This window comes from Balaenoptera physalus (genome assembly GCF_965194825.1).
Source record: "Balaenoptera physalus genome assembly, chromosome: 3".
In the NCBI taxonomy this organism is placed as follows: domain Eukaryota; kingdom Metazoa; phylum Chordata; class Mammalia; order Artiodactyla; family Balaenopteridae; genus Balaenoptera; species Balaenoptera physalus.
In genome coordinates, this window is record NC_138890.1 from 102449317 (window position 1) to 102475692 (window position 26376).

A 26376-nucleotide genomic window follows, 5' to 3' on the forward strand; every position below is an offset into this window, starting at 1 on the left:
ATTGTGCTATGGTAGTAGTCCATGCAGTATCAGCAAGTTTATGCTTTTCCTGTGCTTTGGTGAAAGGAAAAAGGAACATCTGTTTCCATTATATATCTGCATCATAATGATAACAGTTAAGTAGCTATTATGGTAGAATACAGTAAATATATTTCGCTGAATGACCTATACTTTCTTGTTGGAAAATTTCAGAGATTTCAGAGACAGTTTTTACAGGTAGGTTCCATGTAGAGGTTTAGAAAGGCCTTTGCTTACTTTTGGTAAACCACTGCAGTTCCTGTTTGTCTCATTGAAAACAAATAAACAAAGAACTGTGATGATTAAACACTTGGCTCTCAGGTGAGACTCAAATATATTTCTCTTAGGCATATGTTTAGAGTACGAATTATTGGGTATTTCTCTCAGTATTCTTAAATGGGTTAATCATGCTATTAAAAATATAGTTCATTTTGTGTTTTGTGCGATTTGTGTATTTTTAATGTTTTACTAAGCCGGAGATTAGATTAGCAAATAGTTTTATATATATATACTTACAGCCTGTTTTACCCTTTTTTCCTTATATTAGGGGACATAGTGATATTTACCTCTTAAGCTCAACAGGAGAATGTTTGAAACCACACACTATTTCCACGGACCTTTAAAATTCCAGAGAAATGTTTTCATTTATTTCACTCAGACTTTGGTTAAAGATGTTTTGATGGTTACTTAAGAAATGATTAGGAAATATTCCAGACAAAACATGGTATATAAAGAGAAACAAACACCCATGTACTCCAAACTCAATTTGAGAAATAAAATGTTACCAGAACAATTGAAGCTCTTCCTGATTATATTCCCTTATGGCTTCTTGAAGAGATAATCATCATCCTAAATTTGATAATTATCAACCCTTTTGCCTTTTATGTACTTTTTTTACGTGGTTTAAAAATTTGACATAAGTGACTTGTCATTTTAAACAAATTTTAAAATGTTGGAGCTGCAACAGCTGTTAGAACCCTTTTAATCTAATCGCCTGTGACTGGGTATACTTCTCTGCTTTACTGTCCTCATCTGTGAAGTTGGGGATAGTTCTACGTGTTCTCTGATATTTTTCTAGCCATAATTTAAAAAAGTTTTTTGAGTACCTCTTGTTTTCCATATGAAACAATAAAACAAACAAAAGACAGAGGCCCAGAGTGGTTAACTAACTTGCCCAAGACCATGTAGGTAAATCACAGAGCTGGGAATAAAATTCAGTTCTTTCTACTTCCATTCAAACACTCTTTTCTTCAGTCCACATTGTCTGTCATCTTTGGGTACTGGCTCACTGACCGCTGCTCTAGCCTGTGATTAAAGACGATCCACAGGCATGTATGATTTTGAGATTGTGCATGCGGGAAAGGTATTTTTCTCTTAGAATATCTTTTTTGTGGGGAAGAACATTGAAGTCATATCAGCCTGGAAGCTACTTATAGAGTGAGAAGACCGTGTGTCCTGCAGTGCCTGTGATTCCCTTCTATATTTTCCAGACTTTCCTGGAAAGAATGACAGTTTGGATATAATGAGACTTTCGATAGGCTCCTTACCCTACAGTTAATTTTCTGATCTTTTCATGGTAACTGGACCAGGAAAATAGGGAGGGGCACAAACATAAGTGTCTCTTTACATGTACGTGTATCTAAATTTCAAAATCTTTTGGCAGTCAGGTCTTTAACAAATTACTTCTTCCTTTTTTATGTAGCTTATGCTATGGTCAAATCACAAATGACTTTCTTTTTGAAAATGAGTTTGTTTCTTGTTTCTATTTAGCAGCCAACTTACCAGAGCACTAAAGTGAAAGTAGTGCAAATAGAATAATGTGGAAACATGTTTTTAAAATCCCTTTGGAGCAAAACTCCATTCTAAAAATGGCAACTTAGAATTACATGCATGTTCGTTCTCTTTCAGGTTTTTACTCTAACAAATTTAATTCATGCTTAGTTAAGGTGAGTAAGCTTGAGTCATAATATTCACACAGACAGTGCCACGCCTCTCGTATGAAAAAGTAGCAGTATAACTAGAAGTGGAGTTATGTGTCCTATTGTAAAACCATTTTGCCCGAAATCTGTTGCGTCTAGACCAAAAAAGTTGATTTAATCAATTGTTTGCTTCCTTCTGTAAATACGTACTTGGAAACTTGTAATAGTAGTTACTCTTTTTAGGGCCTGTGAAGCTACTAATAGTAGCTTTGTCAATGCTATAAATATTCTCAAGGTAGTTGTGTTTTAACAATAAACCAGATAACACATTTTTTTCTCAATCTAATTGATTGATTTTAGATCAATTAGCTTATGTGTTCAGCAGCTTCTAGTAGGAAATTTCCCCTAGCATATTAGATTGGGGAGGAGAGACCCAATGTAATCAGACACCAGTACCCCTTTTATTTAGCCATTGCTTACACTCACTGAATATGATTTCTTTCATTTCTGTAGCATTTCTGTCTGGAGAGAAAGCTGTGGTATATATGTATATGTGTGTGTAAGTATTTCAAAAGGCAGTTCTTGTCTAGTTGAAAGTTCTGGTGAACATCTGTAGTGTGTAATATAAGGAATTTTTACACTGGTTAAATTTCCCCATATTGCTCTAGCAGGTAGGTGAAACTCAAGAGAAAAGGTGTAGGTAAAGGAAACTAGCCCCTGACTGACCTGTTTTCTTCCTGACCACAATATGAATCTTGATGATGGTGGTGAGTATACAGAATTTTAACCACCAAATCAACAATGCTTAAATCAGAGAGATCCCAGTGAGACACAAGAATGTATAGTCTATATATAGACCACATATGTTCCCTCACTTAGTTATAATAGCTCTTGTAGAAAGGTAGTGTGCTGTTTGCAGAAACAACGACCAGATATGGTAAAAAGATAATTTTCTTTTGGCCATATATACTACCAGGATTATAGATCCTTTGATGTCTGCACTGTTTCTACTCAGTTCTTAATGACTTCACTTTACTTATTTATTAAAAAAATTTTTTATTGAAGTATAGTTGATTTACAATGTTGTGTTAGTTTCTGGTGTACAGCAAAGTAATTCAGTTATACATATATATATTCTTTTTCATATTCTTTTCCATTATGGATTATTACAGGATATTGAGTATAGTTCCCTGTGCTTTACAGTAGTACTTTGTTGTTTATTTTATATATAGTAATTTGTATCTGCTAATCCCAAACTCCTAGTTTATCCCTCCCCCACCCCATTTCCCCTTTGGTAACCATAAATTTGTTTTCTATGTCTGTGACTCTGTTTCTGTTTTGTAAATAAGTTCGTTTGTATCATATTTTAGATTCCACATATAAGTGATATCATATGGTATTAGCCATAAAAAAGAATGATGACATTTGCAACAACATGATTGGACATAGAGATTATCATACTAAGTGAAGTAAGTCAGAAAGAGAAAGACTTCACTTTAGGCCAAGTTGAGATTATTTTAAAACCAGCGTTGGCTGTATATTTTCTACTGACACAGCCAATATACACTTTCGGGCTGTGACCTTGGAATTTGTCTGTGGCTTACAAGGGATAGAATTTTCTTCTACTAATGTTAGAATTTGCACGTTGTAAAATTTTGTCCATGTCCTGTTTTGAATTTCCAGCTCTTTAGGATTTTCCTATTATTTGATTCTTAGGAGAATTATGTTACAGTTGTGCTTATTGTTCTTGAGGTATAGTTAACACTTAAAGTTCTTGTCATGCTTAAGGCATGTGAAGTAGATAAAGGCAGAGCCCCTGCCCTCGGGGATGTAATTGTCTTTTGCCAATAATTTAACAGATTGTATTTTCTTAATATAATGAATTTGTGTGATTTTATTAATATTACTATATTAGGACTTTAAAGGAAAAAAGAAAATATACTTAGTTTTCTGTTGCTGTTCTTTACCTTTTAAAAAATTCTTAGAATTATAATTTGAGCTCAGCCAAAGTGTTATTATAGTGTTCTTTTTTATTATATAAGTTTCAAGTGTATGGCATTATAATTTGACATTTGTATATACTATGAAGTGATCACCACCACAAGTCTAGTTGACCCCTTCATCCATTTTACCCACCTCTCCCCACTCATTTCCCCTCTGGTAACCACTAATCTGATCTCTGTATTTATTAGCTTGTTTTTGTTTTATTTTGTTTGTTCTTTTTTTTTTTTTTTTTAGATTCTACATATGAGTGAAGTAGTATGATATTTGTCTTTCTCCATCTGACTTATATCACTTAGCATAATACCATCAAGGACCACCCATGTTGTTGCAAATGGCAGGATTTCACTCTTTTTTTGTGGCTGAGTAAATTTTCATTATACACACACACACATCCCACGTCTTTTTTATCCATTCATATACCATTGGGCACTTAGGTTGCTTCCATATCTTGGCTATTGTAAATAATGCTGTAATGAGCATAGGGGTGCATATATATTTTAGAAATAGTGTTTTCATGTTCTTCAGATAAATACCCAGAAGAGGAACAGCTGGGTCATATGGTAGTTCTTAATTTTTTGAAGGATCCCCACATTGTTTTAGTACCATGTTATTCTTTTTTTAATTTATTTTTTATTGAAGTATAGATGAATTACAGTGTTGTATTAATTACTGCTGTACAGCAAAGTGACTCAGTTATACATGTATACACATTCTTTTTCATATTCTTTTCAGTTATGGTTTTTCACGGGATATTGAATATATTTCCCTGAGCTATACAGTAGGATGTTGTTGTTTATCCATTCTATATATACCAGTTTGCATCTGCTAATCCCTAACTCCCAATCCACCCTTCTACCACCCCCCTCCCCCTTGGCAACCAGCAGTGTGTTCCCTATATCCCTGATTCTGTTTCTGTTTCATAGATAGGTTCATTTGTGTCATAGTTTAGATTCCACATGTAAGTGATATCATATGGTATTTGTCTTTCTCTTTCTGACTTCACTTAGTATGATAATCTCTAGTTACATCCATGTTGCTGCAAAGAGCATTATATCATTCTTTTTTATGGCTGACTAGTATTCCATTGTATATGTATACCACATATTCTTTATCCGTACATCTGTCGAAGGACATTTAGGTTGTTTCCATGTCTTGGCTATTGTGAATAGTGCTCCTATGAACATAGGGGTACATGTGTCTTTTTGAATTATAGTTTTGTCTGGGTATATGGCCAGTAGTGGGATTGCTGAGTCATATGGTAATTCTATTTTTAGTTTTCTGAGAAACCTCCATACTGTTTTCCACAGTGGATGCACCAGCTTACATTCTCACCAACAGTGTGGGAGGGTTCCCTTTTCTCCACACCCTCTCCAGCATTTGTTTTTTTTTTTTGGAATATCTCTCTATTTATTTAGGTCATCTTTATTTTTTTAAAATGAGTTATCTATTTTATACATATTAGTGTATATATGTCAATCCCAATCTCCCAATTCATCGCCCCCGTCCCCTGCTTCCCCCGCCTTGGTGTCCATACATTCGTTCTCTACATTTGGGTCTCTATTTTTGCCTTGTACACTGGTTCATCTGTACCATTTTTCTAGATTCCACATATATGCATTAATATATGATATTTGTTTCTCTCTTGCTGACTTACTTCACTCTGTATGACAAGTCTCTAGGTCCATCCACATCTCTACAAATTACCCAATTTCATTCCTTTTTATGGCTGAGTAATATTCCATTGTATATATGTACCACATCTTCTTTATCCATTCGTGCATGTGTCTTTTTGAATTATAGTTTTCCCTGGGTATATGCCATGTAGTGGGATTGCTGGGTCATATGGTAGTTCTGTATTATTAAGGACCCTCCATACTGTTCTCCATAGTGGCTGTATCAATTTACATTCCTACCAGCAGTGCAAGAGGGTTCCCTTTTCTTCACACCCTCTCCAGCATTTGTTGTTCGTAGATTTTCTGATGATGCCCATTCTAACTCTTGTGAAGTGATACCTCATTGCAGTTTTGATTTGCATTTCTTTAATAACTAGCAATGTTGAGCATCTTTTCATGTGCCTATTGGTCATCTGTATTTCTTCTTTGGAGAAATGTCTCTTTAGGTCTTCTGCCCATTTTTTGATTGGGTTGTTTGTTTTTTTGTTGTCGAGTTGTACGAACTGTTCGTATATTTTGGAAATTAAGCCCTTGTTGGTCGCATCATTTGCAAATATTTCCTCCCATTCTGTAGGTTGTCTTTTCATTTTGTTTATGGTTTCCTTTGCTGTGCAAAACCTTGTAAGTTTGATTAGGTCCCATTTATTTATTTTTATTTTTATTTCTGTTTCCTTGGGAGACTGACTTAGAAAACATTGGTACGATTTATGTCAGAGAATGTTTTGCCTATGTTCTCTTCTAGGAGTTTTATGGTGTCATGTCTTATATTTAATTCTTTAAGCCATTTTGCCAAAGCAATCCTGAAGAAAAAGAACAAAGCAGGAGGCATAACCATCTCAGACTTCAGACAACACAGTACAACAAGGCTACAGTAATCAAAACAGCATGGTTTTGTCACAAAATCAGACATATGGATCAATGGAACAGAACAGAGAGCCCAGAAATAAACCCACACACCTATGGTCAATTAATTTTTGACAAAGGAGGCAAGAATATACAATGGGAAAAAGTCTCTTCAGCAAGTGATGTTGGGAAAGTTGGACAGCCGCATGTAAAATCAATGAAGTTAGAACACACCCTCTCACCATACACAAAAATAAACTCAAAAAAATACTGTTATTCTTAATATAGTATCTTGAATAAATAGAAAATGGCATTTGCTAACTTTAAATAAGTTTAAAAAAAATACGATCCAAGAATTTTTTTTATATGTGGTTTAAATTAAGTATGCCAGTTATCTCTCTGTAAATAAAAAAATAATTACATAATAATGTTTTCTGAAAAGTGGACTTTATGTTCCTTATTTAGCAAGAAGCACGTTCATTTTTTAAAGAAACTCAATTTCAAAGTCCATTTGAGTTACAGTTAGGACATATACTAAATATGAAGGCAAAACATGTTTTCATAAATATTTACAAAAATACCTGTGTTTGGTCTTGACCCCATGTTAGCTTTGCTGCTCATATTATTGAATTCATTGCAGCATTGAACATGTTTTTACAGTTCACCAAAGTTTATTAAGAGTACTAAGAGTAATTTACTATTTGGCTTTCTTACACGGAGAAGTGAGTTGTTGATACATTTTCTTTTTTTTTTTTGTTGATACATTTTTCTAACAAATTTGACCAATGTAGATAGCTGTTTTAGATGGAAAGGTTAACAAAAATACCACCATTCTCTCCATAGTAATTGCAGTCTTTTTGGCCTTAATTATGTAGTTTCTTTCTTTCTTTTTTTTTTTTTTGGCCACACTGTGTGGCCTATGGAATCTTAGTTCCCTGACCAGGGATTGAACCTGGGCCACGGCAGTGAAAGTGCCGAGTCCTAACCACTGGACCACAGGGAATTCTGTCTTTTATTTCTTGATAAGTAGATGTGTAAGTGTCAGTTTATAAGTATTGCAATGAGCAGTGGAGGTATAATTTGTATCTTATGAAGAGTGTTTGCATGATATAACAAGGTTCTTTTGAATTTTGGTGATCAGTTGGGTTTTGCATTATTTAAATATTTCTCAAAAGGAGTATACAAATTCCAAAATGAGTCCCTTTTCAATTGGTTACAGTTTTGGGATGTATATTTTACATTTGTAAGATATTTAAAAAGAGGCAGAAAGCACATCAGTAATACCTGGTAGAAGGTTATAATGGATTATGCCATACTATTAGAGTTAACCTGATGTCAGTCTAAGTTGTAAAGGTAGTTTTTCTGGACTGGCTAGAACTTAGTGATCTGAGGGTATTAGGGGTTGGTACTGTACAGCTTTGAAAATCACACACCAAAGATGTCTGTGACAGCCCAAAGTCACCAAGATCCTGTTTGTATCATTCCAATATTAATGAGTTTAAATGTGTTTTGAGTTTTGACAAATAGTTTTAAAATTCTGAAAGTCCTACATTTTCTAGTAAGAAACTAGTCAAAGGCAATATTTTTAAATACAGTACATATGATCAAGACATTTGTTCTTACATAAACTTGCCTAATTGTTTTACCCAAGAGAAGTATAAAAAAACCTTAATTTATGAATTTTACTTTTTGTATAAGTAGTAAAACCCTATTATCATCAACCCTATTTAGCATTATATGCTAAACACATTTCATATATTATTCCCATTTTACTGATGAAGAATTTGAGGCTCAAACATGGTTAAGTATTTGCTCAAGTCACATAGCTGATAAGTAATAGAACAAGAATTTGAATTGAAGTATTTGTCACTCCAGAACCCATTTCTGACCTGTGCTGACTTCATTGCTCCTTATTAAGTAACTCATTATACTACTTTTTGATTTTATGATGGGTCAAGTCGTATTCTTACAGGTACATAAAAATGCATAGAGCAACTCTCTTAAAAACATAGGAAAATCTGTATAATTTCATGTTATGCTCATGTCCTAGTATCTATAGGATGCTGTCATTCTCCAATGTTTGATTATGTGATGCTGTATGTATAAGTGGTACTATATAGGATGAAGGTTGACTCATATCCCCTTAAGAGTTTTTTGGCATTCAGTTGGTTTAGCTGTTAAATAGCACTTTTGCTACAAAATTTAAAAATGAGTAGCAAGAAATTTTATTTCTGATTGGCAATCTTTCTTCAGAATGTTTTCATCTTTAGTGACTTTCAGGGGAAAAAAAATCGTTTCCCTTTGTGGGTGTATATTTTGCTAGGGCTGCTGTAACAGAGTACCACAAATGGGGGTAGCTTAAGCAACAGTAACTTATTGTCTCTCAGTTCTGTAGGCTAGAAGTCCAAGATTAAGATGTTGGCAGGGTTGGTTCTTCTGAGGGCTGTGAGGAAGAGAATCTATTCCATGCCTCTTTCCATAGCTTGTGCTGGTGTGCTGGCAGTCTTTGGTGTTCTTTGACTTGTAGATGCATAACCCTGACCCTTGCCTTCATCTTCATGTAGTGTCCTCCCTGTGTGTATTACTGTCTCTGTGTCCAAATTTCCTCTATTTATAAGGACATCAGTCATATTGGATTAGAACTCACCCTAATGACCTCATTTTAACTTGATTATCTGCAAAGACCCTATTTCCAAATTAGGTCACATTCATAGGTACCGAGGGTTAGGACTTCAACATCTTTTAGGGGGACACAATGGAACTCATAATAGTAGGCAGTTTCTTCTGAGATAATAGATTTGAAAACTCTTTTGTAGTGGTTATATGCATAAATTTGCAGTTTATCAAATCATTGGTGTAATAATAGGCACATATATCCATAAATGAGTCATGTCTGAATATTTGTTTTAGAATAGGACTGAGTTTGCACTAGCATTCTCTTTTTTTATTCACTAGTATTCTTGTAGAAAATCGTAGGAAGAACAAACTGGAGAACTATTCAGGAAGGATTTCAATAAATAATATGATTGTATGTCACAATGTGTGTGGCAGATAATGAGCTATTGGTAATGTATGTATAAGATCATTATAGCTGGCGGTATGATGAAGTTGGGATTTAGGTAGGCATTCAGGGTAAGAGGATGTTACAGAAGTAGAAATGGCATGGGTTTAGGTTCTGATGTAGGAATGAGTATTTTATGTATAGTGGGCTGTGGTGGTGAAGGGAGCCTTTGGAGCCAATTATGTTGTCAAGGAATCCTGGCTCTGACCCTTCAGGGTTAATGCCAGTTGTAGCTTTTAAGTTTCAAGGAATTGCCCTAAAATTTATTTTTAATTCTAACGTGTGGAAAATTTCAAATAGATTAGGAAGAAGAAGAAAAATATAACCTGTAACCCCAATACCCAGAGCTAGTCATTATTAATATTTTGGTATCTTGACACAATTTCTATGAAATTCCTGCTATGCTGTTTTCTTGAGGTTATATCACATAAATGGTTTTATAAAATAAATTAGAGTCTGTAGTATTCTCTAAATTTATATCTGAATTCAAGATCCGCTGGGTAACAAACCTAATGGTCATTGGTGAATTGGGTCACCATAGTTCCATAAACCATTAAAGTCAAGTCAGCTTTGTCTTGTGATTTGGTCCCATGCCTCTAGTCTTGTCTTTCCTCCGATCTTTCGCACTGCTGCCAAGATCTTTTTAATGATCATGTCATGCTCTTGGCTTACCTCCTTTGGTCAGGACAGAGGTCCAGCTTTTTAGCATAATAAGGCATCTCTGTGATCTTTCTTACGCCTTTTTTCCCCCTCATCTGCTACCTTCCCAAAAGCTTCTTGAAGTTCTCAATATATTGTGTACCCTTTTGCATACCTATAATTTTTCACCTCTTCCTTCTGCTAAGAATGCCCTTTCTCTGTTTGTCCCTCTGTTCAGCAGCTACTCATTCTTTAGTATTCATCTCACATGACATTTCCTCTCTAAAGCTTTTATTCTAAGACAGTTTCCCTCCCTTTTAGTATCTGTAGCACTTTCTATAAAACTCGTTATAAACTGATTTCAGAGTACTATAATGGCTATTTTCCATCTTTATCTTTCTTACTAGACTGAGTTATTTAAAGGCAGGGATCATGTGTTATTTACACTAATATCCATGGAACTTAGTATGGTACCTAGTAGGTGTTTGAGGAAAACATTTGTTGAATTAATAAATAATGTTGGACTTCCCTGGTGGCGCAGTGGTTAAGAATCCGCCTGCCAATGCAGGGGGCACGGGTTCAATCCCTAGTCCGGGCAGATCCCACATGCTGCTGAGCAACTAAGCCCGTTTGCCACAACTACTGAGCCTGCGTGCCTAGAGCCTGTGCTCCGCAACAAGAGAAGCCACTGCAATGAGAAGCCTGCGCACTGCAACGAAGAGTAGCCCCCACTCGCTGCAACTAGAGAAAGCCCGCGTGCAGCAATGAATACATGATGCAGCCAAAAAGAAATATAAATAAATAAATAAATAAATAAATAATCTTGTCTTTTCATCTTATACTGTCCTGCCAGGAATGGTATCCGTAGGTAGAATAAGTGATTATTTTGGGAGTGACAGGTGAAGGAGTAAGATGACTAGTTCAGTTCAACTTATCAAACATTTATTAAGCATTTAAAAATGGTAAGGTGCTCTGCTAGGCATTGTCGAAATGGGAAACCAATATGAAGAGGAACTGTGGGAGTTTGCAGCCTAATTCCCAATTTTGATGAGTTGGTGAGGGATGATGATAAGGAATGTAATGAAGGGTTGATAAGGACAATGATCCTTTAAAACAGAATTGTGGCTGGAAACATTTGTTATAGTGCCTTAAAATGAACAAAGTTTATTTGTTTACAGGTGGCAGTAGACCTGCATCGCAGGTTGTAGCAGATGTTCTCAACATTTCTCTTGAAATTTCCTCATCTCCGTTTGCAAGAGGAGCCCCAGAGCCTCATCCCAGTGGCAGCTACCATGTTCTGGTATGATGCTGTGCTCTTCCTCTTCATCCTTCCTGTTCTAACAGAGAATCTGGGGTAGAATTTAGCTGTTTGTTATTGTAAGCAACTATGTAGAAATGGAAGTGGAATGTTTCAATAATACTGATATTGTGATTTCTTTGAGATTGTGTACTATGCCTTGTTATTTTTATACCTGTCATAGAATTCCCAGGTATAAAAATTAAAAAAATAGTGATTGCCTTGCTCATCATAGGTACTTAGCATTGTGATTTTGTTTGAATTGTATCCAGTTGTTAGCTGCTTCTTAGTGAATTTTTTTTCTTGCTTTTTAATTAAAAAAAATTTTTTTTGGCCACACCACCTGGCTTGTGGGATCTTAGTTCCCTGACCAGGGATTGAACCTGCACCCCCTGCATTGGAAGTGTGGAGTCTTAACCACTGGATCATCAGGGAAGTCCTGCTTTTTAATGATTTTTAACAAATATTAATCTCTTACTCCCTTAAATAATAAAGAAGTACATAACATTAATTTTACTTATACTAAAAACTATGTCTTCAGCAATGTTTAGCTAGCTCCTCAACTCTTATGAAGGAGATTCAACTGGCAACTGATAAAATTCCATATCAGGAGTATTTATTTATAAAACCTCTGTTCTGCATTAACATGAATGAACACTGAAGCTAGTAACAAAATTATTTTTTCTTCATAAAAAGTAGAAGTATTTTTCAGAATTCTGGGAAATGTCGAAGTAATTTTGGCTGTAGTCATACTGCATTTAATGCTATTGAGAATATTGCTAACATTAACAAAAATATTCTGTAATTTCCTCAGTTATTGCTACTGGTGATGAGGGATGTAAAGTTGGCATGCATTCATGTTTTGAGCATTTTCATTATACACTTTGGATTTTACATGTCGGAAGCAATTTTTGTTTTAGTTAAGACAGCTGAGAACATTTTTACTTAGGGATAGAGGTCAGGCTGTGATTATTTGTATTTTTAGGTCAGTGATATATAGAATACAATTAATATATCAGAGTAAATACATGTACAATTTTGTATGTAAGTATTATACAGTATTTATATATTATTGTGACTTTATTTTTAGTTCATCAGGACACAGTGGTTGGGACCAAGGCATGGGTTTCATTGCTATATTGACAATTTTATTTTGTTATTTTCTGTGACAACTGGTAACACTTATCTTTCAGGTATAAGCTGTTATTCACCAGGGAGCTTTGGCAAGAGAATGGCTGTATCAGGAAGTCCATCTCCACCGTGGAAAAACAACTTGAAGCTTGTCTTTATTGACGGTGAGTCAGTGTCATCTTCATACAGGAAAGATCATGCTAGTATTATTTCATGTTTTCAGTGTTATCAAACAACAATTTGGTTTAAACTTTGTTTTGTGAGACATCATTAGGATGTTGAACCATAATGCTTCATTACTTATGTCTAAAGGATTGCATAAAAGTCAACCTAATAGTAAAAAGGAATGGAAGTAATAATTTGGTGTTTATGAAATATACCTAAAAGTAGTTTGATTAGTTTCTCTCTCTCCCCTCTATTCTTATTTCTATATAACACATGCTAGTTAACTTACAATTCATGACTTTTATTTGAATAAATATTGGCTAGAACAGAATCACATGTATTATATGCTTATTTTAAAATATATTACTGATTTCAGGAAATTTCAGAATAACTGCAGTGTAATTGTAAAGGTTCTCTCCCATTTTCAAATACATAGATTATTTGGTCTTTCAGCTGGTAGCCATTGTTAATGCTTGCTGCAGGTTTGCTATCCCAGAGATACAGTGGATGACTACATATATACGTTTAATATTATCACAAGAGTGATAATGATTTCAATATTAGATTTCAATAATAAGTCCTTAAGTCTTCACTTAAGGAGTTATTACTTTCCTTAGGGAAGGCCACATGTGGTCTGGTGTTATAATCAGTCTAAAGTTGTATAAAGACTATTTTGCTTGAAAATTATGAAAAGTAAGTCAAAGAATGAGCCTATTTGTTATCACATTTAAAGTTCTATTTGCTTTAAAATTGTGTAATTCTTATGTCATGCCATCCTGATTAAAATGCTAATAATGGCCGGTATTATCAGAGTGACAAATTCTTACATAGTTTAGTAGTTTTACATTTTGAAAAACACTAACTTATCATATTACCCCTTTAGTAATATGCCAAGCTTTAAGTTGGTTTATATTTTTTATATATATATATATATTTTTTAATTTATTTATTTTTGGCTGTGTTGGGTCTTCGTTTCTGTGCGAGGGCTTTCTCCAGTTGCGGCGAGCGGGGGCCACTCTTCATCGCGGTGCGCGGGCCTCTCACCACCGCGGCCTCTCCTGTTGCGGAGCACAGGCTCCAGACGCGCAGGCTCAGCAGTTGTGGCTCACGGGCCCAGCCGCTCCGCGGCATGTGGGATCTTCCCAGACCAGGGCTCGAACCCGTGTCCCCTGCACCGGCAGGCAGACTCTCAACCACTGCGCCACCAGGGAAGCCCTATTTTTTATATTTAATAAGATTATACTAATAACTGTAGTATATAGTATATATCTATTATATAATTCAATGCTTATATACTATAATAACTTAATAATATTATATTATGTATATTTAATAAGAAATATATATTATTTAATAACATATATTAGAGGTCAAATGTTCTTTGGCCATCAGCTTATGTTATAGTTTTAACTGAGGAAATAGTATACAGTGAAGATATTAATAGGAAGTTTAATGCTTCTGATAGTAACAAAATTCTGTTAAATGATTTTACTTGTTTTAGATTATATAGAAACAACTTAAGAAAATACACTGAATCAGAATAAGCTATCCTGAAATAGCATATTCACTAAATAATTTAAATAAAATAAGGCGAGTGTTGAGGGGGTTGGAAGGAATGAAATTTTCTTTGCTGAAACTATAAACACTAAGACTTTTAATTTCGTAGGAAGACATTAAATACTCTGGTCATCAACTTGTATATCCTTTAGCCTATTTAATAGTCAAAAACTTCTAAGTAAATATGTGTGATTTAATTTGTGCTGCTGAGAAACAGTGATCAAAAGTGGCAATAAAAGTCACATAATGAAATAAGAATACTAAAAAAAATCCAGGGATTTTACTGTGGCTCATTATTCATTCCATTTCTGGCAGCCTTCATGATTACAAATCACTTGATTGACTAACTAGACATTCTCAAAGTGAATTATGAATCAGGTTCATTTTTCCTGGTTGATAGTTGGCACATGCTGTAACTCATACTTTGTGATATATCAAAATCTTGTAACAGAAATAAGAGATAAAATCAACTCTTTATTTCAGGAAAACTAAATTGCGTATTCAAAAAATGAAATGTTGCTAACATTTTAACAACACAATGTAATTCCCGCTTTAGTTTCCCAGGGTGGAAATCACAGTGGTGACGTTATTTTTCAGTTAAAAAAAATCTTTAGAATGATTTTCCATCAGGCGTAAAACTCCTATTGATATCAGTCCTATAGGCTGCTTGGGCAGTTGCCTGAGCCTAGGTTGCAAAAACAGTTACATTTCTTTCTTAGTATTTGAAAAATGCATGTTGGAGGAATGGTACATTTTTAACATTTTCCTTTGTAGGAAATGCATTTTCCCCTACATACCTAATTCATAATGAAGCCATGATGTTGCAAACTTTAAAATGTGAAGCATTTGAATGCTTATTAATAGAGAGGGTCTCTTTTTGAGTAGAGAAAAGGATCCATAGTGACCTGAATCTTGAATCTTTCCATTCGTAAAACCAAATCAAGGGGGTCAATTCTGCTTTCAAATGAATTTTATTCTCTTTTGACTTATTAAGAGTTCTTCATGCATAACTACACTGACAGTTGAATGGCAGAAAATTCCTGTAGTATAACTGCATTTTCTTTGATCCCATCCACCCAAGCAATTGAAAATAAATGGGTGCTCCATAATGTGATTTATTCAAAATTTGAGAATTTTGCACAAAATTCAGTCATTGCTGTAGTAAAAGTGAGGTCCCTTCATTGAAAATTCTGAGGCTTGAGAATGTAGAGCCCAATTGTTTAACAGTATTATTATGAGATCCTCTTACTAATAAAAATATTGTGTATGATAAAGTAATTCTGTGTTACTTATAAATGCAAAATCATCAGTTAATGGAAACTTTGCATATATAAGGATCATAGAATTGTACTGCCATAATTTCCCTCTGTGTAAAAGCACAGTAATTAATATCTCAGAGTTCCAATACCTTTTAACTTACTTTCTTTTATGAATGAGATTTATTTATATTAGAACCAGAAATTGTTTTATTGCTGTTTCATTGTCCTTAAAAATGTTTTACAAAACTTTTTTCTGAATAAAATTCTTCTACTATATTATTTTATATGAAAAGGTGGAATAGTAACTTATAATTACACATCATTTTATAAACACAGCTATAAGCTTTTAATTTTAATGTTGTGTTATCTCTAGAATTGTCTAAAGTTCTTGAATTTATGCTTTAGTCACCTTGAAATTTCATTTTTATCCCCTAACACCATTAATTATGTGCCTAGTAGTTAAAATTGCTATTAAAATCTTTTATGGGATTAAAATTTTATTCCTGATTAGGCAATGAATTATATATTTAATCAGTTATTATATTCATTTAAAAATTATGACCAAAAGATTAATTCTCCAAAGATGTTTTTAACAATATAAACCATTCTAGTAGAATTGGAATTAAGGAATTAGAATTGGAGAGACAAAGGATCAATTTACTAATTATAGAAAAAAAAACATAAAGTCTTTTATGCCTTTGGTAGATTTTGTGAAATGACCATAAACTAAAGTGGGGCCGTAAAATACTGTCAGTTTTCCAGCCTGGCTCAGTGCTCTTTACCTCTGTGACATAGCTGTACATTTGGAATCTAGAAACATTTATTGTACTTCTTTAGGTATATTGAGGTAAGCAATATATAGTAAAATGGGCTTTTGTTGCTGTGGCCTGGCCATAAGACTTGGGAATAGAAGAAGACTGGGATGGAAAGGAGGAGACAAAAATATTTTTTTAAGCCACAGAAATGGACTGAATTATTTTGACCATTTGTTTATGTTGACTTAATAAAATAGATTTCTAGATTGTCTCCATTTTGTGATGTACAACCTGATTGCTTCCATTAATTGATTGCCTTGAACAATTTAGCATTAGTATAGTCATTGTGAGAGGGGATGGAAGTATCTGGAGATTATAGGAAAACTGAAGTAAAATATTCAAGAATAAATTTCTGGTATTTGCATTTCTAGGTAAATGTTTAAAGGGGTCAGGATGTCCAATATAAATAAAATCTGCCAAAGGCTTGTGTTCCAGAGTTTACACTTTAACCCTTGACATTTATTCTCCCTCCCTTTTCTCACTAAATGTACAAGAAAATAAAATTTGAATTTTTGAAACATGGTCCAAGCATCTCATATTACGTAAATATATATTGCATTTCTCAATATCAACATTACATTGGTATCCCTATTCTAGTTTTGTACAATGAAAGTGGCAGTTTCTATCCTGGTAATATAAAGTGAATTTTTAAGTAGCATCCGATATATTAAAATTTATGGCCCTTTTGAGTATTTTTGGTTAAATCCTTCCTTGGCATAGATTTGATAAGATCTTTATTTCTCTTGTTTAGGTATATGCTAAAGGGTGGAACTACAGATTAATAGGTGTGGAGTACACAATTATGATATCTTACTTTTTATTACGTGAACACTAATATGGTATAAGTGCATGCTGTATTATTTTAGGCCTGTATGCTATTGATATTATGGATAATCTTTAAAAGAATTCTTTAAGAACCTCCTTTTGGACTTCCCTGATTAAGACTTTGCCTTCCAATGCAGGGCGTGCGGGTTCAATCCCTGGCTGGGGAGCTAAGATCCCGTATGCCTCGTGGCCAAAAAACCAAAACTTAAAAAACAGAAGCAATATTGTAACAAATTCAATAAAGACTTAAAAAAGAATCTCTTTTTAATTGGATTTAATGATATATGGTTAAAAAATGATACATGGTTTTGATCCTGAGAAGTCTGTATGTTATTATGCAAAAAAATTCAAGGGACTTGAATTTTGAAGGTGATAGATGCTGGTTGGAATCAGTAATTTAGGATTGATATCAAAGAAGAACAGAAAAAAGGCATTTTGTTTTAGTTAAAACTAAAGGTTGAAAGCAACATATAATATTATTTTTGGTGTATTCTACTTTTGATGTCAACTTTGTACTTTAAAGCAGCAGTCCCCAACCTTTTTGGCACCAGGGACCAGTTTCGTGGAGGACAATTTTTGCATGGACCCGGGGGTGGGGGAAGGGGATGGTTCGGGCGGTAATGCGAGAGATGGGGAGCCTCAGATGAAGCTTTTCTCGCTCACTGGCTGCTCACCTCCTGCTGTGTGGCCCGGTTCCTAACAGGCCGCGGACTGGTAGCGGTCCGTGGCCTGGAGGTTGGGGACCTCTGCTTTTAAAGCCTCAAAACAAATCGTTCACTTTAGTTGGTGTATTCTCCAGAGAAACAGAACCAATAAGATATATATAGCGTATACATATACACACATGCATTTATGATTTATTTTAAGAGAGTGGCTCGCATGATCGTGGGGACTTGGCGTGTCTAAATCTGGTAGGGCAGGCTGGCGGGCTGTAAACTTAGGCAGAAGATAACGCTGCAGTCTGGAGGCAGAATTTCTTGTCTGGGACTTTGCTCTTAAGGCCTTCAGCTCATGGGATGAGGCCCACCCAAGTTATTGAGGGTAATTCTGTTACCTAAAGTCAGCTGACTGTAGATGGTAACTATATCTACAGATAACGCCTAACACAGTAACACTAACAAGTGTTTGATTAAATAACTGGATATGATAGCATAGCCAAGTTGACACATAGAATTAGCCATTAGAGTTGGTCATTAAAAAAATTGTTTATGTCACAAGTCACAGAAATGCCTAGGGTCAAACTATCACCACAGAACATGTTAGGCAACTTTCTTGAAATGAAAACTATCAATTCCAGAGATAATAGCTGATATCCATATGTTCATTAACAAATATTAATTGACTGCTCTGTATGTGCCTATACTGGGAAAGAATGGCATGCAAGACCATGAATGGACTCTACTTTCACGTAGTTTACTGATTAATGTTGATGCTTAGGAAAAAGGCAAAAAGTGGTTGTTAACACAAAAATGAATCTACTTGACAGAAGCCCAGTTTTCCTCTGACTTATGTACATTTACATACACAAACCTTATGATATCTCAATGTGTAAAATAGTCAGCTTTCCCTTTGATTATTTGTATGACTTCCATATTGTTCTTTAGAGATTTCTAAGAACAATTTTGGAAAATTTTCATATTTTAGTTCATTGGTACTGTGGAACTGACTGTTTTTAAAGCACCATGCCCTTTAATCTGTAAGTAGAAACTCCTCTCTGTATCAGTTTACATTGCCCTTATGTTTATTTATTATGTGCTGTAAAAATCATAATAAAAACTCTTTTAAAACTGAGAACTATTATATGCTAGATACTTTATAAAATGTCTAATTCCTTCATTCGTAGCTCCGTTTTAGAGATGAGGAAATCGATGTTCAGAGAGGTTAAATAACTTGCCCATGGTTATACAACCTGTAGGTGATGGAACATGGCTGAGACTCAGTTCTGTCTGGATCTGAAGCCCATGTTTTTTTCCCTATCCTACCCAACTTGTCTTTGTATGAATCTTCTTAGGTTGGCTACTGGATCTCTTGGAACAGCCTATATAATTATATATTTCTCAGACTATAAGGATCCCTGTTAGTTTTCATTATAATTTAGGGCTAAATAAAAGTTTCTGTCTTCTACTGAATATACAACTTTTGGCAAATGACTAAAATGTGCTATTTCCCTTTTTGCCTTGGCTGCCTATAAGCTCAAGTTTAACATTTTTTAATAAATTTATTTATTCATTTATTTAGTTTTGGCTATGTTGGGTCTTCGTTGCTGCACCCAGGCTTTCTCTAGTTGTGGTGAGCGGGGGCTACTCTTCTTTGCAGTGCAAGGGCTTCTCATTGTGGTGGCTTCTCTTGTTGCAGAGCATGGGCTCTAGGCACGTGGGCTTCAGTAGTTGTGGCATGCAGGCTCAGTAGTTATAGCTCACGGGCTCTAGAGTGCAGGCTCAGTAGTTGTGGCACACGGGCTTAGTTGCTCTGTGGCATGTGGGATCTTCCCGGACCAGGGCTCGAACCCGTGTCCCCTTTGGCAGGCGGATTCTTAACCACTGCACCACCAGGGAAGTCCCAAATTTAATATTAATACTACTCGCTTTTAGTAATTTCCTCATCTGTGGTTCCTTGTGTAACCATGTTCTACATTTGTTCATTTAATTACTGAGCTGTCCTTTATCTTTAGTTTTAAATTAACCTGTTGTATAAAATGTTTTAAATTATAAATCCACACAGTCTTTTAAAGAAGGGAGGTATGGATTATAGATAGATGAAAATGAATACAGAACATTTATTTATTATTTTGTAATCTGATTGCTTTGTTTTTTTCACTGATGTGTCCATGTACTTAAAACAATACATAACACATAGTAGATGTTAGTGAATGTGTAGATTGAATTCATATACCCTTCTCTCAGACATCTAGTTGATTCCAAGCAGAGTTTAAATTTGGTTACATTTAATGCATTTACTGATGTGGTAGACTTTGCTGTCCTATTTTTCACTTTCCATTTGACATGGCTTTTCTGTTTTTCTCTCCCTTTTTACTTTCTTTTGGATTGATGTGATGATTAATTTTATGTGTCAACTGGACTAGGCCACAGGGTGCCCAGATAGTTCATCAAACATTGTGGTGTGTCCATGAGAGTATTTCTGAATGAGATTAACATTTGAATTGGTAGATTGAGTAAAGCAGATTGCCCTTCCCAGTATGGGTGAGCCTCATCCAATCTCTTGAAGATCTGAATAGAACAAAAAGATGAGTAAGAAGGAATTCCTATTGCCTTATTGCCTTTGAGCTGGGACATCAGTTTTTTTTTTTTTTTTTCCCGCACCCTCAGACTCAACCTGAAACATCTTCCTGGGCCCCAAGCCTGCTGGCTTTCAGACTAAGACCATACTATTGGCTCTCCTGGTTCTTAGGCCTTTGGACTTGGACTGGAACTATACCATCAGCTCTCCTGAGTCTGCTGATTGCTGACTGCAGATCTTGGGACTTGTCAGCCTCCAAAATTGCATTGGCCAATTTCTCATAATAAATATTTCTCTCTCTCTCTAGACACACACACACACACACACACACACACACACACACACACACCCTTTTGGTTTTGGTTCTGTTTCTCTGGGTAACACTGACTAATACAATTGAAAATTTTTTTATTATTCCATTTTCCCTCTAATAATATAGAAGTTATACATTCTGTTTCTATTCATTTATTGGTTACTCTAGAAATTATAATAAATGTAATTATCAAAGTATCAAGTCAATCATTACCTTCAACTTCCTTCTGGATAATATAAAGACTTTAGAATACTTTAACCCCAATCCCCCTCTCCTGAACATTGTTGTGTTATGTTTATTTTTAACCCCATGAGACTTTATTACTATGAATTTTTATACTTGATATTTATGTATATATACTCACGTATTTGTCACTTTATTTGCTCTTGGTTCTTTCTTGCATGTTAGGTCTTTTATCTGGGAGCTCATTGCTGCTACCTGTAGTTTATCTTTAGCATTTCTTCTAGAGAGTATCTACTGATGACACACTCCATTTTCATTGTTCTGAAGAAGTCTCTATTTTGTGTTCATTCTTTAAACATATTTCGCTGGGTATAAAATTCAGGGATGGCAGTTTTGTTTGTCCTTGTGTTTAAGATCTCATTCCATTGTTTTCTGGTTTTCACTGTTGTTTTTGTGATGCCAGTTACCAGTCTGACTTTCATGTATGTACATATATATGTATATTCATATATGTGTGTGTATATATAGCTTTGGGGTGTGTCATATAATTTTGCATATTAATTTAATTCACCCATTTCAAGTATATATTCAAAGATTTTTTTAGTAAATTTAGTAAGTTGTGCAGCCATCACCATTGATCAGTTTTGGGGCATTCCTGTCACCCAAATAAGATTCCTTATGTTCATTAACTGTTAATCTCCATCCCCTCTCCTTTTTTCTGAATTGAAGTATAGTTGCTTTACAGTGTTGTGTTAGTTTCAGGTGTACAGCAAAGTGATTCAGTTGTATATGTATATGTATATATATATTCTTTTCCAGATTCTTTTCTATTGTAGGTTATTACAAGATATTGAATATATTTCCCTGTGCTATGTAGTAGGTCCTTGTTGTTTATTTATTTTATATATAGTAGTGTGTATCTGTTAATCCCAAACTCCTAATTTATCTCCCCCACTTTTCCCCTATGGTAACTTCTATCCCTTCTCCTTTACTCCAGACAATACTGATCTATTTTTTTTCTCTGTAGATTTTCCTTTCTTGGAAATTTCATATAAATCAAATCATACAATATGTGGTCTTTTGTGCTAGTATTCTTTGACTTAGAATAACATAAATATTTTTTCACACTGAAAGTGTTTGATGTCTAACCTCTTTGGTGTACTCAGTAAGCATCTACTATCTTCAATCATTTATGAAAATTATGGAGGCTTCTGAAATACTAAGATATGCATAAGCATGAGAATACTACTAAATATGATAATAATTTCATTAGGATGCTTTATTGTGTTTCACTCGTGTAATGTTACTGTTTAATATTAACATTTTAATTTATTTTTTATTTTATTTTTTATTTTTATTTCTATTTTTATTTTTATTTTTAAACTTTTCATTTAATATTCGAGTATAGTTGATTAACAGTGTTGTGTTAGTTTCAGGTGTACAGCAAAGTAATTCAGTTATACATATACATGTATGTATTCTTTTTTCAAATTCTTTTCCCATTTAGCTTATTACAGAATACTGAGCAGAGTTCCTTATGCTATACAGTAGGTCATTGTTGGTTATGTATTTTATTTAATTAATTAATTAATTAATTTAATTTTTATTTTATTTATTTATTTTTGGCTGCGTTGGGTCTTTGTTGCTGCTCACGGGCTTTCTCTAGTTGCGGTGAGCGGGGGCTACTCTTCATTGTGGTGCGTGGGCTTCCCATTGCAGTGGCTTCTCTTGTTGCAGAGCACGGGCTCTAGGTAGTTGTGGCTCGTGGGCTCTAGAGTGCAGGCTCAGTAGTTGTGGCGCATGGGCTTAGTTGCTCCGCGGCATGTGGGATCTTCCTGGACCAGGGCTCAAACCCGTGTCTCCTGCATTGGCAGGCAGATTCTTAACCACTGTGCCACCAAGGAAGCCCAGTTATGTATTTTAAATATAGCAGTGTGTACGTGTCAATCCCAAACTCCCAATCTATCCCTCCTCCCAACCCTTCCCACCTAGAATAATATTTTTGAGGTTCATATATGTCAAAGCATGTGTTACTAATTTGTTCTTTTTATTGATGAGTAGTATTCCACTGTATGCATATACTACATCATGTCTGTCCATTCATCAGTTGATGGATATTTAGGTTTATATGGTTTTCAACTATGAATATGAGTAATGCTGCTAAGAGAATCCATGTGTAAGTCTTTGTGTAACTATATGTTTTAATTGCTCTTGGGTAGATACCCAAAAGTAAAATTGTTCAGTCGTTTGGAACATTTATTTTTAACTTTTTATGAGACTGCCAAACTGTCCAAAGTGGTTGCATCATTTTATATTCCCACCAGCAAAGTATGAAGACTCTTGTTTTCCCACATCCTTGCCAACATTTGCTGTTATCTGTTTTTTTAAAAAAAATATTATAGCCGTTCTAGTGGGTGTGAAATTGCTTCTCATTGTGGTTTTAATTTGCATTTTACTAAACTAATGATACTGAATACCTTTTTGTGTGCTTATTAGCCACTCATATATCTTCTTTGGTGAAATGCTTTGTGAAAAATTTTACCCAATTTTTGATTGTGTTGTTTGTCTTCTTATATACAAAGAGTTCTTTGAATATTTTGTACACAAATCCTTTATAAGATGTATGTTTCCCAAATATTTTCTCCCAGTCTGTTGCTTGTCTTTGAATTTTCATAATAATATCTTTTGAAGTATAAAAGATTTGAATTTTGATGAGGTCTGATTTATCAGATTTTTAAAAATGAACCATGTTTTTGGTGTCATATCTAAGAAATTTTTGCCTAACCTAAGGTCTTGAAGATAATCACCTATGTTTTCTTTTGAAAGTTTGATTTGACTCTAACATTTAAATGTGTGATCTGTTTTGTGTTATTTTTTATGTATAGTGTGAAATAAAGGTATAACTTTATCTTTTGGCATATGGATATCCAGTTTTCCTAGTACCATTAATTAAGAAGGCTGTCTTTTCCCTCAGTGAATTTCCTTTGCACCTTTGCTGAAAATTAGTTCCTTTTCTAGTGATCTACATGTCTGTCCTTGTGCCAGTACTACATTGTGTTGATAACTACTGAAGTAGCTTTATATTAAGTTTTGAAATTGGGAAGTATATGTTACCCAGCTTTGTTTGTCTTTTTCAAAATTGTTTTGGCATTCTATATAAATTCTCTATAAATTTTGCAATTCTATATAATTTGCAATTCTAAATACATTTTAGGATCATCTTGCCAATATCTGCCAAAAGGCTGCTGAAACTCTGGTAGTGATTGATGTATGAATCAATCTGGGGGAAATTGCCATCTTAACAGTTTTGAACTTTCCACTCCACAAACATGGTATCTTGACCTTCTTTTGAAGGTAATCTTTCTCTGTCCCTCCCTCTGCTGCACCTGATTGCTTTTAAGGTCTTTCTCTTTCCTTTTGGTTTAAAATGGTTTCATGATGATGTGTTTAAGGGTGGATTTCCTTTTATTTATACTGCTTGGGAAATTTTGGCTTCTTGTATATGTGAATTGGTGTCTTTCATTAGTTCTGGAAAATTTTGTTGATCTATTCAAATATCTTTTTTTATTGAATCTAAAGTACCATCAATTTTAAGATATACCATTCAGGTACCACTAAAAGAGAAAAAATTACTACTAATACCTTAATAATATTATTTAATTAATGAATTGGTCATATTGACCCATTAGAAATTTATCATTTTCTCAAAGGATTTGGCAAACATCTCCACAATTGCGTTGCTTGATGTATAGTCTTTTGCATGTATCTCTGTAAGAAAGCGTATCACCATTTCATATACTTGTATCTTTCTTTCTTAGGTTCTCTAAGTAATTAGTTGTTGCTTTGCAAGGTGTCCAAATCGATTCAGACTGCTATAACAAAATACCATAAACTGGGTGGCTTAAACAACAAACACTTATCTCCCACAATTCTGAAGGTTGGAAAGTCCAAGATCAAGGTGCTGGCATATTCTGTGTCTGGTGAGGACCCTCTTCCTGGTTTGTAGATGGCTGCCTTCTTGCTGTATTTTCCCCACAGGGTGGGGAAGAGAGATCATCTCTCTCATGTTTCTTCTTACAAGGGCACTAATTCCATTCATGAAAGTTCCACCCTCAAGACCTAATTACCTCCCAAAGGTCCTACCTCTAAATACCATCAAATTAGGATTAGGACTTTAACATATGAACTTTGCGGGGAACACAAATATTTAGTCCATAGTATAAGAATATAATCACCACTCATTTGTGGTCATTATTTTAGTTATGAATATTTGCTTCACTAATGTCTGATCGTGTGCCTTTCTGTAACACAATAGCTTTTAAAAACTTTTCTGAAGTATAATTTACATTGCAATAACTTCTCAATGGCAAATCATAGTTTTTAAAAATTTACTTTTTCAAGGTGTACATGATGATTTAATATACATATACATTGTGAAATGATTACTACAATCAAGTTAATTAATGCATCCATTACCTCACATAGTCACTTTTTTTTTTTTTTTGGTAGTGTGAACACTTAAGATCTACTTTCTTAGCAAATTTCAAGTATGTAATACAGTATTTTTAACTATAATGCTGTACATTAGATCCTCATTATTCATATTATAACTGAAAGTTTGTACACTATGGACATCACATCCCCATTTCCCTCACCCCCACTCCTGGCAACTGCTGTTCTACTCTCTGGTTCTGTGTGTTTGACTTTTTTAGATTCTAAATATAATAAGTGAGATCTACAGTGTTTGTCTTTCTCTGTCTGATTTATTTCACTTAGCATAGTGTCCTCCAGATTCATCCATATTGTTGAAAATGACAGAATTTCCTTCCTTTTGGAAGGAAATTGGCTGAATAATATTCCTGTGTGTGTGTGTGTGTGTGTGTGTGTTTGTGTGTGTGTGTGTGTACCACATTTTCCTTATCTGTTCATCCATTGATGGACACAGGTTATTTCCATATCTTGGCTGTTGTGAATAATGCTGCAGTGAACACAGGAGTGCAGATGTCTCTTTGAGACAGCGATTTTATTTCTTTTGGTTATGCACCCAGAAGTAGGATTGCTGGATCATATGGTAGTTCTATTTTTTAATTTCTTGAGGAACCTCCATGCTTTTTCCCATAATAGCTGTATCATTTATATTCCAACCAACATTGTACAAGGGTTCTCTCTTCTCCACACCCTTTCCAACACTTGCTATTTCTTGCCTTTTTGATAATAGCCACCCTAATAGGTGTGAGATGATAGCTCTTTTTAGTTTTGATTTGCATTTCCCTGATGGTTAGTGGTGTTGAACACCTTTTCATACACCTGTTGGCAATTTGTATGTCTTCTTTGGAAAAATGTCTATTCAGATCTTTTGCCTATTTTTAAATCAGGTTATTATTATTATTTTTGCTATTGGTTTTTATTAGTTATTTATATATTTTGGGTATTAACC

General features: G+C 34.5%; 1 long non-coding RNA gene across 3 annotated transcripts in view; it reads left to right on the top strand.

The window, feature by feature from the left end:
• The window catches only part of LOC309659016, a 154344-nt gene that overhangs the window by 15771 nt on the left and 112197 nt on the right, over positions 1–26376 (top strand). For all 3 annotated transcript variants that reach the window (XR_014262494.1, XR_014262495.1, XR_014262496.1), the window contains 2 exons: positions 11336–11457; positions 12648–12749. This is a non-coding gene — a long non-coding RNA (uncharacterized lncRNA). The remainder of the gene's footprint in view (positions 1–11335; positions 11458–12647; positions 12750–26376) is intronic.